General features: G+C 43.2%; 2 long non-coding RNA genes across 2 annotated transcripts; one reads left to right on the forward strand and one right to left on the reverse strand.

Moving 5' to 3' along the window:
* Window positions 1-3,901: 3,901 nt before the first annotated feature.
* LOC140604770 (uncharacterized) lies at window positions 3,902-5,929 on the reverse strand. The gene is made up of 3 exons (XR_012007584.1): window positions 5,750-5,929; window positions 5,019-5,446; window positions 3,902-4,115 (listed from the first exon to the last, which is right to left on the reverse strand). It is a non-coding gene; the product is annotated as an uncharacterized lncRNA (long non-coding RNA).
* A 2,172-nt stretch (window positions 5,930-8,101) lies between these two features.
* On the forward strand, window positions 8,102-11,955 carry LOC140604771 (uncharacterized). The gene is made up of 2 exons (XR_012007585.1): window positions 8,102-8,323; window positions 11,790-11,955. It is a non-coding gene; the product is annotated as an uncharacterized lncRNA (long non-coding RNA).
* Window positions 11,956-12,694: the final 739 nt, after the last annotated feature.

Below are 12,694 nucleotides of genomic sequence, written 5' to 3' on the forward strand. Positions count from 1 at the left end.
ATATTTCTCTATCCTCTGCCTCAATATATAGAGCCAAGAAGTAGGAGCTGGTTCATGAGGACTTTGAGATGGACTAACAGGGCTCAGGAGGACTCTAACTTGGCTCCGTTCATTTACCCACACTCCAAATTCTTCTGAGGCAAGGATGGGCCTCAGATTCTCTTGTCTTCCCAAAGGTGCTGAACAGCCAAAGCAACTATTCCATCCCTGCCACCCACATTCATGTTTGTTTTGTTTTTCATAAACCTTTAGTTCCTTGTAGGGTTATTCCCAACAGCTACATCAGGGAAAAGCCTGGACTAAATGATCTGCAAAGTCCCCACTAACTTGGGAAGTCTGCTATTCTGTTGTTATATAATGTAATGTTACATAAAAGATAAAGGTATGCATCACAAGTTTTAAGGGAATCCAGAAATGTCATGGCATATTAGCGCTTTCTTGGAATCTCTTTTAGGCATTGACAGTTGGGGTCACTTTTCCACAAGGCTGAAATCAGAAGGGAAATGACTTTGTGCTGGCTGCCACCGGGCCATTCCATGGTCAGCTGAGAACTCTCCTTTGCTGCTGTCATCTGGCCCAGGCCTGAAGGGTCCAGGCAGAGTAGCTATGGGTAGGGCCACTTTCCACGGGAGCACTATGGGTGGAAGCCGAGCTTGAAATCCAACCCCCCAGGGTCCAACTCTCAGCTCTGCTACTGACTCATATTGTCATCTAACCTCAGTTAGATGTTTGTTTGTTTTTATTTTTTTTTTTAATCTGCAAATGGAGGTAATGTCATCTCTTTGAGAGAACTGCGGTAAGAATGGAATGATCCACCTATATGCCAACACCAAACGTAATGCCCATCTCGTAATAAGTACTACATCATTGGTAACTGTTAGTAATCGCATCGCTAACAGAATCAAATTGCCCTGCCTGCTGTACAGGCTCACAGCATCTAACACAGAGCTGAGAGGCCACTGTCGTAGACACTGAGACTTGGATTTTATCAGCAGTGACTGTCTTGGATTTGTAAGAACCAAAATGGGAGTAGTTAGGACCATCCCTACTGTCATAAAAAAAATCATAATTAATTTTGTAAATTTGAATGTATCATTAATTTGAGTTGCCTGTTATTGCCAGTTATAAGGAATTTTCTTACAGGTAAAGTTAACCAAGAATGGACTCATGGGTTCAGTGCTGTGAGGGCTCATCACCATGGCAGGAATGCCTTAGGGTAGGGTCAAGGACCACGTGGCTAGCACATAGCAGAGGACATTGAAGGATCTGGCAAAGGTTTATATTAATGACTTTAAGTTCTCTGAGGTTCCGAATGGGCATGACAGGTCTCTAAGCAGCCCTGGCAAGTTATCATTTTTGCTTCAAGTTTCTTTGGTCTTATAAACTACCCATCAAGTAACTGAGAGTCTGTAAATAAACATTAGAAACAAGCCCCATAATTGATCGACTTTCAGGTTTCCTTTGGTGAGTTTTCTTGAAACTTGGTTCCTCTGTATAACTTTATTCATATAGCTCCTTGGGGAAAGAACACTCCCGTGATCTTTGAGGAGGATAGCAGATGCTTCCTAAACATCCCTCTGGCTGCAGAGTCAAGCCAAGGGTGCAGGAGTGCTACTTACAGATGAGAGCTGATATTTTCAGAGCTGACACGCTATGCCTGCAGAATTAATAAAATGTCTGTGCAAGTAGCAAAGAGGAGGACAAATGGCTGCCAGGCCTGTGCATTTACTGAATCAATGCCAGTTCCTGGCCACACAGCACCGTACACTTAGATGCTTCAGTTGGATTGCTTGAGTATTGACATAGTCTTGTAAACTGACACTCTTCAAAGAAGTAAAAAGAAAAAATAAGTTTAGAGGAACATTTACATAGAGGTTTCCCTTGGGTTCCAGCTGCCTAACTGAATTAGCATCAAACCATTGCCCTGGAACAGGGTCATGAGAGTTGGTTTTCCTGGCCTCATACTATGGAGCACAGTCAACATGGGTGCTGCCTGGTTTTCATTTAGGGAAAAATTTACATTTGATCCCATCCTTACCCCCAAACTTCTGTGCTTCTAGCCGCTTTACTCTGTCATTCTAAGACCCAAATATCTGCAACAACGCCTCCACTGTTCTTTCCCCTGGTGACTTGGCTATAAAATTCCTCTCCCTCCATCTTTCTTCTATCCCAAGCAAAAACTCCCATCCTTCACTTCAGGCTGGCATCAATTAGGAGTTTGGAGGGAAAAGGCTGAGTGAAAGAATTCACACTAACAAGCAAATAGCTGATAAATCCTTGGAGCAGGCCTAACAATTTTTATGAATTCAAGTATCCTAGTTAAATGGTTTCAGGGTCTGAAGTTTAACCTCTTGAGTGGTGGCATTTCCTTCAGTAAGACCCACGGCACAAAGTTTTTATGTCTTGAGACTTATGTCCCTTCCTCATGCTCCTTGATCTGATGGTATGAAAATGTCACATCTGGGAATAGCAGATGATATTGTTAACCCCCAAATATTCAGAGGTCCCCAGTCAGAATAGACGAGAATCATGGAAGCCTCTGTGTGACATACAAGAAAGGGCTTCAATCCATGTAGGGTCTGTGCATTCCCAGTTCCCATCCTAAGGCCTCATGAGATGAGGAAGTCTCAGGAATGGGCTGAAGTGACTTCTCAATGCCAAATTAGGAGCTTCTTTTGTTCTTTGAGAGAATGGGGAAAAGGAGGAAAGGAGTAATCCTTGATGATGAAATTTTGACATCTGAATAACAAACAGCTTGTTACGGTTTACTGTGTATTACTACTATTCTAGATGCTTTAATTCATTCACTCAAGTATTTATTGAGTGCCTCCTATGAGCCAATCTACATGCTACTTATTCATTCATTTATATGATGCTTGACCTCTTATGTGTCAATTATTGTTATAAATAAGTTTCATTCATTCATTCATTCACCAACAAGTACTTACTGACCACCCCTGTGTGCCTGGCACTGATTGATCTATGCTCTATAGCAGTGAACCAAACAAAGCCTCTGCCTTTATGGGCACAACACTCTATTTAAGATTTCCAGGCAATGTACAAATAAATGATAAAAAAAATAGAGTATATTGAATGGTATTAAGTCTTATGGAGAAAAAGGAAGTTGAGGGGAACAGACAATGCAGGTGGTAGATGTTGCTGTATTTTGCCCTCATTGGTGAGCTGGCATCTGAGCAGGGAACTGAAGGAAGTAAGTGAGCATGACAAAATCAGAGGAAACCACAGTATAAAGACCCTGAGGTAGGAGCACGATTGGCAAACCTGAGAAAAAGCCAGGAAAGAAGGAGTGGTATGAGCAAGAGGGAGAGTAGCACCTTAGGTCTGAGGTGGTTGGGAGAGAAAGTGTCTAGAGCCTCTTGAAATCTAACTTGGATGAGAAATTCACCAGAGAGCTTTGACCATAGGAATGACTTGGTTTAAAAACAGCCTCCAGGGACACCTGGATGGCACAGTTGATTAAATGTCCAACTCTTGATTTCAGGTCAGGTTGTGATCTCAGGGACATGAGACTGAGCCCTTCATCAGGTTCCATACTCAGTGGAGTGGAGTCTGCTCCATTCATATGTGGAGTCTGCTTGAGATTCTCTCTCCACCTTTCTCTGTCCCTCCTGCTTGTGCTCGCTCTTAAATAAATAAATAAATAAATAAATAAATAAATAAATAAATAAAGCAGCCTCCAGCTGCCATGTTGAAAAGACTGGAGAACATTGGCATGAAAATTGAGGGACAAATTCCATGGCTAGCACAATAAATAGTCCCAGCAAGAGGGGCAGGGGGCTGTGGTCTGTGTGGACAGCAGCCAAAGTGTGGAGAAGTGGTCAGGAGCTGCTTCTATTCTGAAGGGAGCATCCATGGGGTTTGCTGATGGATTGGCTGTGGTAGGTGAAAAGGAGAAAGAAGTCAAATAGGACTCCAAGCATTTCATCCTGAGCAACTACAAGGGTAGAATTGGCATTTATTGAGATGAGAGGAGTTGCTGGGGAAACTGGGGAAAGAAGTGGGATGGGAACCTCAGTTATGGATATCATTGATTTTGAGAGTCTCCTGAGTTGGACTTCGGGGTGTCAGTCTGCAGTTCGAGGGAGGAGTCCAGACTGGGGAAAGAAAAGAGGGCAGAGGTGGCATGTAGAGTCACAGACCAAACAGGTGAACTGAGTGTGAGCTCAGTTCTCTGGGTCAGAGAGGAAGCCCCAGCCCTAGCTCTGGGCATGCCAATGTCTAGGAAATGAGGAGGAATCCAGAATGGAGGCAAAGAAATAACTGATGAGGTAGAAGGAAAATCAGAATAAACTAGTATTCTGGAGAAAGTGCTCAAGAAAGAGGGAATGGTTGACTCTGTCAAATGAGGGGGGGGATGGGTCAGATACAGTGAAGCTTAAGAAATTTCCCTGGGAAATTGCTGGTGCCCCTACCCAGAGCTGTTCAGAGGGTGATAAAGACAGAAGCCTGATCGAGATATGTCAGGAACAACAGTATTTACATATTTAATTGCATAAAGGGTGGTCTATTACTATTATTATTCCATTTTACAGATGAGAGGACTGAGGCACAGAGAGAATTGAAGTAGAAGCCAGATGGACCAGCTCCGGAGGACACGCCCTTCATCACTTCTCTGCATGCTCTGAGCCTGACTCTCAAACTGGCCCAAGGCAGTGGAGAGGGCAGTGAGGCGCACTGACATCTTAAGACAACCGCCATTTCGTAAGGAGGATAATAGTGTAGAGAGAATGTGGTCTTGCCTTCTGACACCCCCCAATCCATCTTTGCTTTTGGAGAGGAAGGCTGGACAAGACAGCCATGTGGGCTTGGACACGAAAAGCTATCCTTTGCTTTCTTGATGGCATTGTATGCTTCTAGAAGTTAATTCAGATTCTTCAGAACATGATAAATGTCTTTCCAGGAAAGAGGTAGCATTAAACTGTCATTGGTAATGATGATCACAAAGGGTAAGGTTTGGGGCTTTCATAGAGGGGTCTTGCTGTGAGTGCCATATTCACCTCGACTTATCCATGAACTCGCTGCAGTCTCTGTGTGCTGAGCAGCAGCAAACTCAAACTCACACTTCAGGTTTGGTTCTGTTTTTACTGGATCAACTTTCTTGTTAGCTGTGTCCCCATGCTCGTGAAAAGAATTCTCAAGGCCTCTGAGGTCAACTGGTGTGGAGGAGGGAGAGAGGAGGGCAGTGACCGCTGGTGAGCACTGCTGGCAGGTCAGTGTGCTGATATGAACTTGTAGCCTGTTCCTGGGAGGGGATAAAGGGAGAGGGGACAGAGGAACATTCTGCTTTTCTTGCCATTACTCAACATCAGAGCTCCTTTCCTTCGGGCCTGGCAGGGTGTTCTCCACCACTTACACTGTAAGCCCTTATCGGCTCACGGGGGGATTGGGTGTGGTGACGGTGGTGATGGCAATCTGCATTCTTGTCCTTACCAAAAGGAAGACAAGAGAGGAAAAAATAAGATGCAATCAGAGAGGACAAACCATAACAGACTCTTAATCATAGCAAACAAAGTGAGGGTCGCTGGAGGGGTAGGGGTAGGGGGCTGCGGTAACGAGGTGATGGACATTAAGTACATTATTACACATGATGTAATGAGTACTGGGTGTTATAAAGTCTGATGAAACACTGACCTATACCTCTGAAACCAGTAATACATTATATGTTCATTAATTGAATTTAAATAAAAATTTTTTAAAATGAAAGTAATCGGGTAGCTGATAGGTTCACCTAAGACAGAGTTGAAAGAGCTCCAAAGATGTGTGTCCCTGTTTCTCAGGTCTTGTTGGGGTTGGCCTTTCCAGTGGGACAGAAGGCAGGGCTGGACTCCTAGACTCAATAGTGACCTCATTGAGCTCCGTGTTCTCCTTGGGGAAGGTTCTCCATGTTGCTCTTTAGGAGGCAGGACAAGGCAGGACCACTCATCATGCAGGTGGCATTTATGCTTTACAGGCTTGGGAGAGAGAAGCCATCCAGACGGAGTCCCTGGACCCTCCGGTCCTGAGCTGACAACCTGAGATCAGTGAGCTCGCTTTGGCATTGAACTTTCAGTCTGAGCATCTGCAGCAATTCCAGAAGACTTTCCCAGTGGTTACATGACTATTTTCTTTACAAATGTTGGTCCAACTATAATCATTTTTCTCTTTGTTCCCAAACTGGAGAACTTTAATATCTCTCATGAAAAAGGAAGAATCATAATGATTCTGCTAATCCTGTGGTAATGACATGTATACTTCAAATCTAGCCCCTCCACTGAAAGAGAGGCAAAGACAAAGCTCAGAGACGTGTCATGACTTGCTTCTGATCACACAGCTAGGCTTTAGGAAAAACCAGTCCTCTTCACTCTGAGGAGTTTGCTCCTGCTAAAATGCCTGGCTGTTCTTTATTTATTAATACAGGTGATGAATTAATGGCAGGGCAGAAAGTTCAAGCCACCAACATCAAAGGGATGAGAGCTGACATGTGCATCCAAGAAATTTGATATGACTGGAGTAATTTGAAGATTTAGTTTCTGAGGGGCTTGTTTAGACTATTAGGAAAATGTGAGCCTAATCTTTATCTGCAATAAACAGGATTGGGAGCTGGTGAGCAGGGTGCAAGGGGATGTTTGGTGGCTTGTTTCTGGACAACCTTCCCCAAAAAGTGATGCATGGAGAGAAATCTGCTGGATGTAGGAATGTGCTCCCACCATCTAGAATTCCTTAATCATTTCTTCTAAAAGATATTGTTTCTATGGCAGATTATAAACATTTGGGACTCATAACTTAATATTTGTTGCTTCTGCTGTGCCCAGCATCTCATAAGCACTCATATTTTTGGTGAATGAATGTAAATTCATTAAATTTACTAAATGACTTGTCCTAAGCTAACACACTAATGATACATTTAAATTTTTAAAAACTTTTATCTGACGTATTAAGCTAAAATGAGTAAATGAAAATGTAACAGGAATAAATGTACAGCCATGCATTCAGTTTCCAAAATATCAATGGGAACAAAAGGGAGAACACTGGTTTCAACAGCAGTTCAAATGCAAAAGCCAGGGATTTTAGTTTACAAGTCAGTAGAAACTGAATGTATGAAGCATGCACTAAGGAATTGATGTGTATTAGAAGATTTTAATAGAATAGTTTCTAGATCAAGGCTGGACATCATTACACTGTGCTCTTTGGTGATTAAAAATTACCTGGAATATTGGAATTGATAATCAGGGGTCGCGTCTTAAGGACGTTGATAAGATAGACCATGTTCAGTGAACAGAGCATAGGGAACTAAAACTCTGAATGTCATGACATACTGGGCCTTAAAAGAATTTAGAATGTTTAGCTAGAAGAAACAATCAAAAGTGACACAAAGATTGATCAGATGATACTTTGAATCTCATACAAATTTTACAGCTATGAAGCAATAGCCATAAAGTACCATCCAAACACCTGGGATAGTTAAAAGTGGTATCCGCAGCACAGAAGTCCCTGCTCCCATCGCTCAAAACAAGATTTAGGGTATAAATTAGGATGCTCTACAAACCATTGTTTTCGATAAACAAGGCTTTTTAATTATCCTTACCCACAAATAAAGATCATACATCTGTTATTTCCCCCAAATAATCATAGTCTTGTCAGAAATGTTAGGGAATTCCACAAATATTTCTTTTCTATTGCCTCAAATCATTAATAAGAAGTAATAAATAAATAAATAATAAATAAATAAATAAATAAATAAATAAATAAATACATCCTCTCTTTCAACAATGATTTGTTAATATCTACTCACAGGAGTTTTTTCTCTTTGGGTACAGGCTTTCAATCACATATGAGTTTACCAAACTGTAGTTCATTCAATGAATATATATTCCTGCCTTTTTAAAAAAGAAGCTGTATCCAATGCCTTACTCTGTGAAATCCCTTACATGCTAGGATACTAATGCTGTGAAAAAATAATGAGGTTAGTATTGCATGAGTTGCTGCTGTGGATTCTCAGATCCTTTTTTTCTAAGAAGCCTCAGTTCCTTTGTTTAATATTCAATTCTAGAATTTTGCCAGGAAATAACAATCCTTCTGTTTCCTTTTTGAAATTTGGGAAATCCTCTTTCCCATGACATCTCAAAGATTATGACAAGCGTTCTGGAATCTGCCTCTAAATTCTTCCTGGATTCTCTGATCTGGGGAAGGCAAAACTTATGTAGTAGAGGCAGCTTAATAGGAACAAACAGGTCCCTTTGGCGGTGATTGCCCAAGGCACCATGCTGACAGGCTTAAATCTTCTCGAGGCTCAGCATGAAGTCCTGTGTCATACAATGGCAAGGTAGGTCATTGGCCCCAACAAGAAGAGTGGCAGTGTCAGAAGGCCTTATCTCTGATCTGATCTGCTATTTCTTGAGCATCCTAAGCTTTATTTTCCTTTGTCTTACTCCTTTCCTTTTGAAGACTATGCATTAAGGGATAAAATTGAAGAAAAAATGGAGGGGATTCATGCTATTGGTTATTAGTCGTGAGACTTCAAACAAGTTGTCTAACCCTATTTTGCAGTGTTCAGCTTAATTTTTTCTTAGGCTAAATTTATGTAGTTGTGCCTATCTATACCATCTTGGTCTCCTTAGCTTCTCTTTTTGTCCATAGAATTAACCAAAGGCTCTTACTAGTCTTTTAAAAAAATTTTTTGTTGCCATAGCTTATTTTTTCCAGTTTTATTGTGATATACTGGACATATAATATATTATTCCAAGATGTACAACATGATTATTTGATATGCATATATATTGCAAAAAGATTATCACCATAAGTTTAGTTAACATCACCTCACAAAGATAAAAAGTATTGGGAAGGATGTGGAGAAAGGGGACCCTTTTTTTTTTTTTCCTGAGAACAAATAATTTTTATTTTTTTTAAAACAAATACACCAAAGAATCATGCAATTCTGCCAGCATTGGAAGCAATCCTGGGCCACAAGTCTGCACACTCCTTTGCGACTGGTCCTGTAATAGCAGAACTTTTCATTTCACCTTCATTATTTACTATGACCCCCGCGTTATCCTCAAAATAGAGAAACTATTGTACTGTTGGTGGGATTGCAAACTGGTGCAGTCACTGTGAAAAACAGTATGGCGGTTCCTCCAAAAAATAAAAATAGAACTGTCATATGATCCAGCAATCCCACTTCTGGGTATCTACTCAAAGGAAACAAGATCACTATCCTGAAGAGATATCTGCACTCCCATGTTCACTGCAGTATTATTCACAATAGCCAAGACATGGGCACACCTAAGTATCCACTGACAGATAAATGGATATTTAAAAAAAAAATTAAGATTCTTTCCTTTAAAAATCTCTTAAAACTCACTCTAACAACCTGTGTAGCCAACCCTTTACTCCAGATGAGATTCTCACCCCCCATCTCACACCCATTGGTTTCAAAACGTTGGGTTGTACTGTGGTTCCCCAGACATCTTTTCCCAGGAACATGGGTGGGCGATCCTTGTGCTTTCTGCCTATGGTCTCAGGCCAATCACTGTACACTCCTAACCCATCTTTCTTCTGACACCCCAACCCAGGCTGGACAACACAACTTCTTAGAACCAGAAGGTCAGAGAGTGACATTGAACTTGCAATCACGGCAAGTGAGAGCACTTACAAACCTATAAAACCTCGAAACAGCTCTACTATTACAAAATTGTCTCAATTCCAACATGCAATATATTTTAAGACCACATAAACTCAAAAAACATTTTTCAGGGGGAAAAATAATAAATGTGCACTTGGATTTATAAGGCATTGGATTTCAGAAATACTAAAAAAAATTTTTTTTAAAGGTTTATCTTAGAGTTGGAAAACTCAGTGTTATCTATTAACATTCCTGCCACTTCCTCATGGGACAGGTCATTGAAGAGGCTGGATCTGGTAGGATGAAGTCAGGAAGTAGCTTTGTGTTCTTCCCCTCATGGCCTCCCTCAGGCCTGTTCCATCAACTCCCCTCTTGCCCACTCCTGGTATCATCTTGGGCAGGTCTGCCCGTGTGCTGGTCACTTATAAGCATCGGAAAGTCCACATGATCCAATCCAAAGTTAACTCCCTCCATCCAGCAGCAGCCTTTCCATTCCCTCCAATCCACCCCCTGAGCTCAGATCAGACTTGTCTCTTCTTTCTGCCTCTCCTGTGCTATCTCTGCTATTTCTGGTTCCTCCAGAGCCATGGCTGGGGCCAGGGAAAGGGGCCTATGATTCTAGACTCTCCTCTGAGCTGTGCAGTGCTGCCCCTCACCGCTGGTGTGCACATTTTGCACACCTTATCCAAGGGACCCTTTTGTGTGTTCATTAGGTGCACCTCCCCACCACTATTGCATCCCCCCAGCCCTAACCCACTCTGTTCCTGGTGCACGTGGCTTTCTTCAGGAGGACCCTGTTGTCCAGCAGGGGCAATGTGTGTTTAGAGGGCCTCATAGGATGCTCCTAGCGATTCCTCTCTGTAGTCTGCTGCTGGGCTCCCTTTGGTGCAGCTGGCAGCCCTCTTGGCTGTGGTCCTTTGCACACTGGGGCATCACAGGCATTCCTCCCATTGCCCTCTCTCCTCTCCCAGACACCTGCAGCCAGCTTGTGCCTTTAGGCTGCTTCAAGGGAGCATCAGACCCCCGTCTCATGACCTGAAAACCCAAGGGCTATATATTTCACCCTCTCCCAGGAGCCCTCCTGTGCTCATCCAGCCACCACAGTGGGGGAAGTGGAGAGTTTGGGTAAATGAGCCAGGACCTGGCCAGCAAGTGAGGTGTCAGCCCCCTTTTCCTAAAAAAATCCTCTAATCTCCACCAGTAGTTCCTTAGGGTTCTTCTTAGCGTATCCTGGGTGGCTGTGGGGAGGGTGGGGAGACAGGGAGAGAATATGGAGGGGAGGGCCACAGTGGTCCTAGTCTTACATACTCCCTCCAAGGAAATCCTTCTCTCCTAAGAGCCACAAGCCATATGCATAGATGGTTGCTGGACTTGATTGACCTCCTCTATGCTTAAGGTGGACATGGCCAGCTCTTCTCTTTAGACAGTAGATAATACTTATCCATTATCTGTGCTTTGGAGGTCTTGGCAAAATTAGGACCCAGGGTGGAGTGCCTATAAGGCTCAGTTGATTGAGCATCCAACTCTTGATTACGGCTCAGGTCATGATCTCAGGGTTGTGAGACTGAGTCCCATGTTGGGTTCCATGTTCAGCACAGAGTCTGCTTGAGATTCTCTCTCTGCCTCTCCCTCTGTCCCTCCCCCAGCTCTCTCCCTGTCTCTAAAATAAACAAATAAAATCTTTAAAAAAATAGGACACAGGAGGGGCTCATCCTACCCATTACACTTGCTCAATTCAACAAACTTGGAGTGTGTGCTGCACACCAGGCATTGAGCTAAATGCTGGGATTACAGATGTGAGCAGAACACAATCCACACCCTCAGAGGATTCTACCAGAGCTTCTGGTAGAGCTCAGAATGGATGAACTAACAGGGAGGCAGCAAGTGGAGGTTCAGGGCACAGTCTCTGAACTGTGACTTTGCCACTTTCAAGTTGTCTGACGATGGGCAGGTTGCTTTAACTGTCCGCGCCTCCCTCGCCCCACCTGTGAAATGGGGATAATAGTTGTACCTTGCTTTTGTGATGTTCAGACACATTCAGATATGTGTGTAGAACAGAGCTTAGCACGCCAGTGGAGTTCTTTGCATTAAACACAAAACATGTGCCGTCCTGACTGCTTCCAAAACCTCAGCTCCTCCTGGCCTCTGACTCCTTCCGCTTCCTTTCCAGGTTCAGGCTGCCTCTCTCCATGTGTCCTGGGGTGTGGTCTCCTTCTGGCCTCTGCTCGTGCCCTTCGCCCACCCAACTTCACAGGATCCACTCTACTACCACGGGGTTCTCCTGAGACACCTGCCCCTTGTCTTTTTTATCATCAGAGCATTTGTTATAATTCTCATATTCAGAGTGCTTCATACCCCATTTCCCTTTTAGTGCCTCCACATGGGAACATTTGAAATGCACATTTTCCCCCTTTGAAATCTTCTTTCCAAAAACATGAGGAGTTCATGTAATTGTGTCCAGGGTTCCCTTCAGAACACTCTTAGGAAGTTCAGAGCAGTAGTCCTCGTGTGATTCCTTGCCCTCCTGAGAAATAAGTTCAGGAGTAAAAACAAGGCAAAATTTAGCACAATTAGATTTCTAGAAGCTCTCCTACTAAAAATGACTCTTCAATACTCTCATTTGGTTTCCTAAATAGTAACTGTAATGGGATATTAACATGATACTCTTGTATTGAAATTTGGGCGAGGCCCCAAAGCTAATAACTGCCCTAAAGAAGGTGCTAGATCATCTGTGTGGGGTTGGCAAAGGGGTGGTCCAAAACTTGTTCTGCCATCTGCTTCAAAAATTTAAGAGGAGGCTAGGAATTTATTAGCTTGGGGAGACCTGGCAGCAGCTGAGCATCCCCCTGTCCCTGCCCTCACCCCTGCCCTCACTGGCTTGAGAGGAAGAGAAGGGATATATTCCCCTCACCGTAAGTAAAGTGAGACAGATTTCAGAAACCACTGGGAGAGCTTCACCTGTGTGGCCCAGAATTGGGTGACTGCACACTGGTATCTGCTTTCCATCTGTAAAGCCCAAAGAGAAGATGGGGGTCAGGGCTCCCCTGCCACAGAGTAAAGAGACAAGGCAAAGAG

The sequence above is a fragment of the Canis lupus genome, chromosome 15 (genome assembly GCF_048164855.1).
Source record: "Canis lupus baileyi chromosome 15, mCanLup2.hap1, whole genome shotgun sequence".
Taxonomy (NCBI): Eukaryota; Metazoa; Chordata; class Mammalia; order Carnivora; family Canidae; genus Canis; species Canis lupus.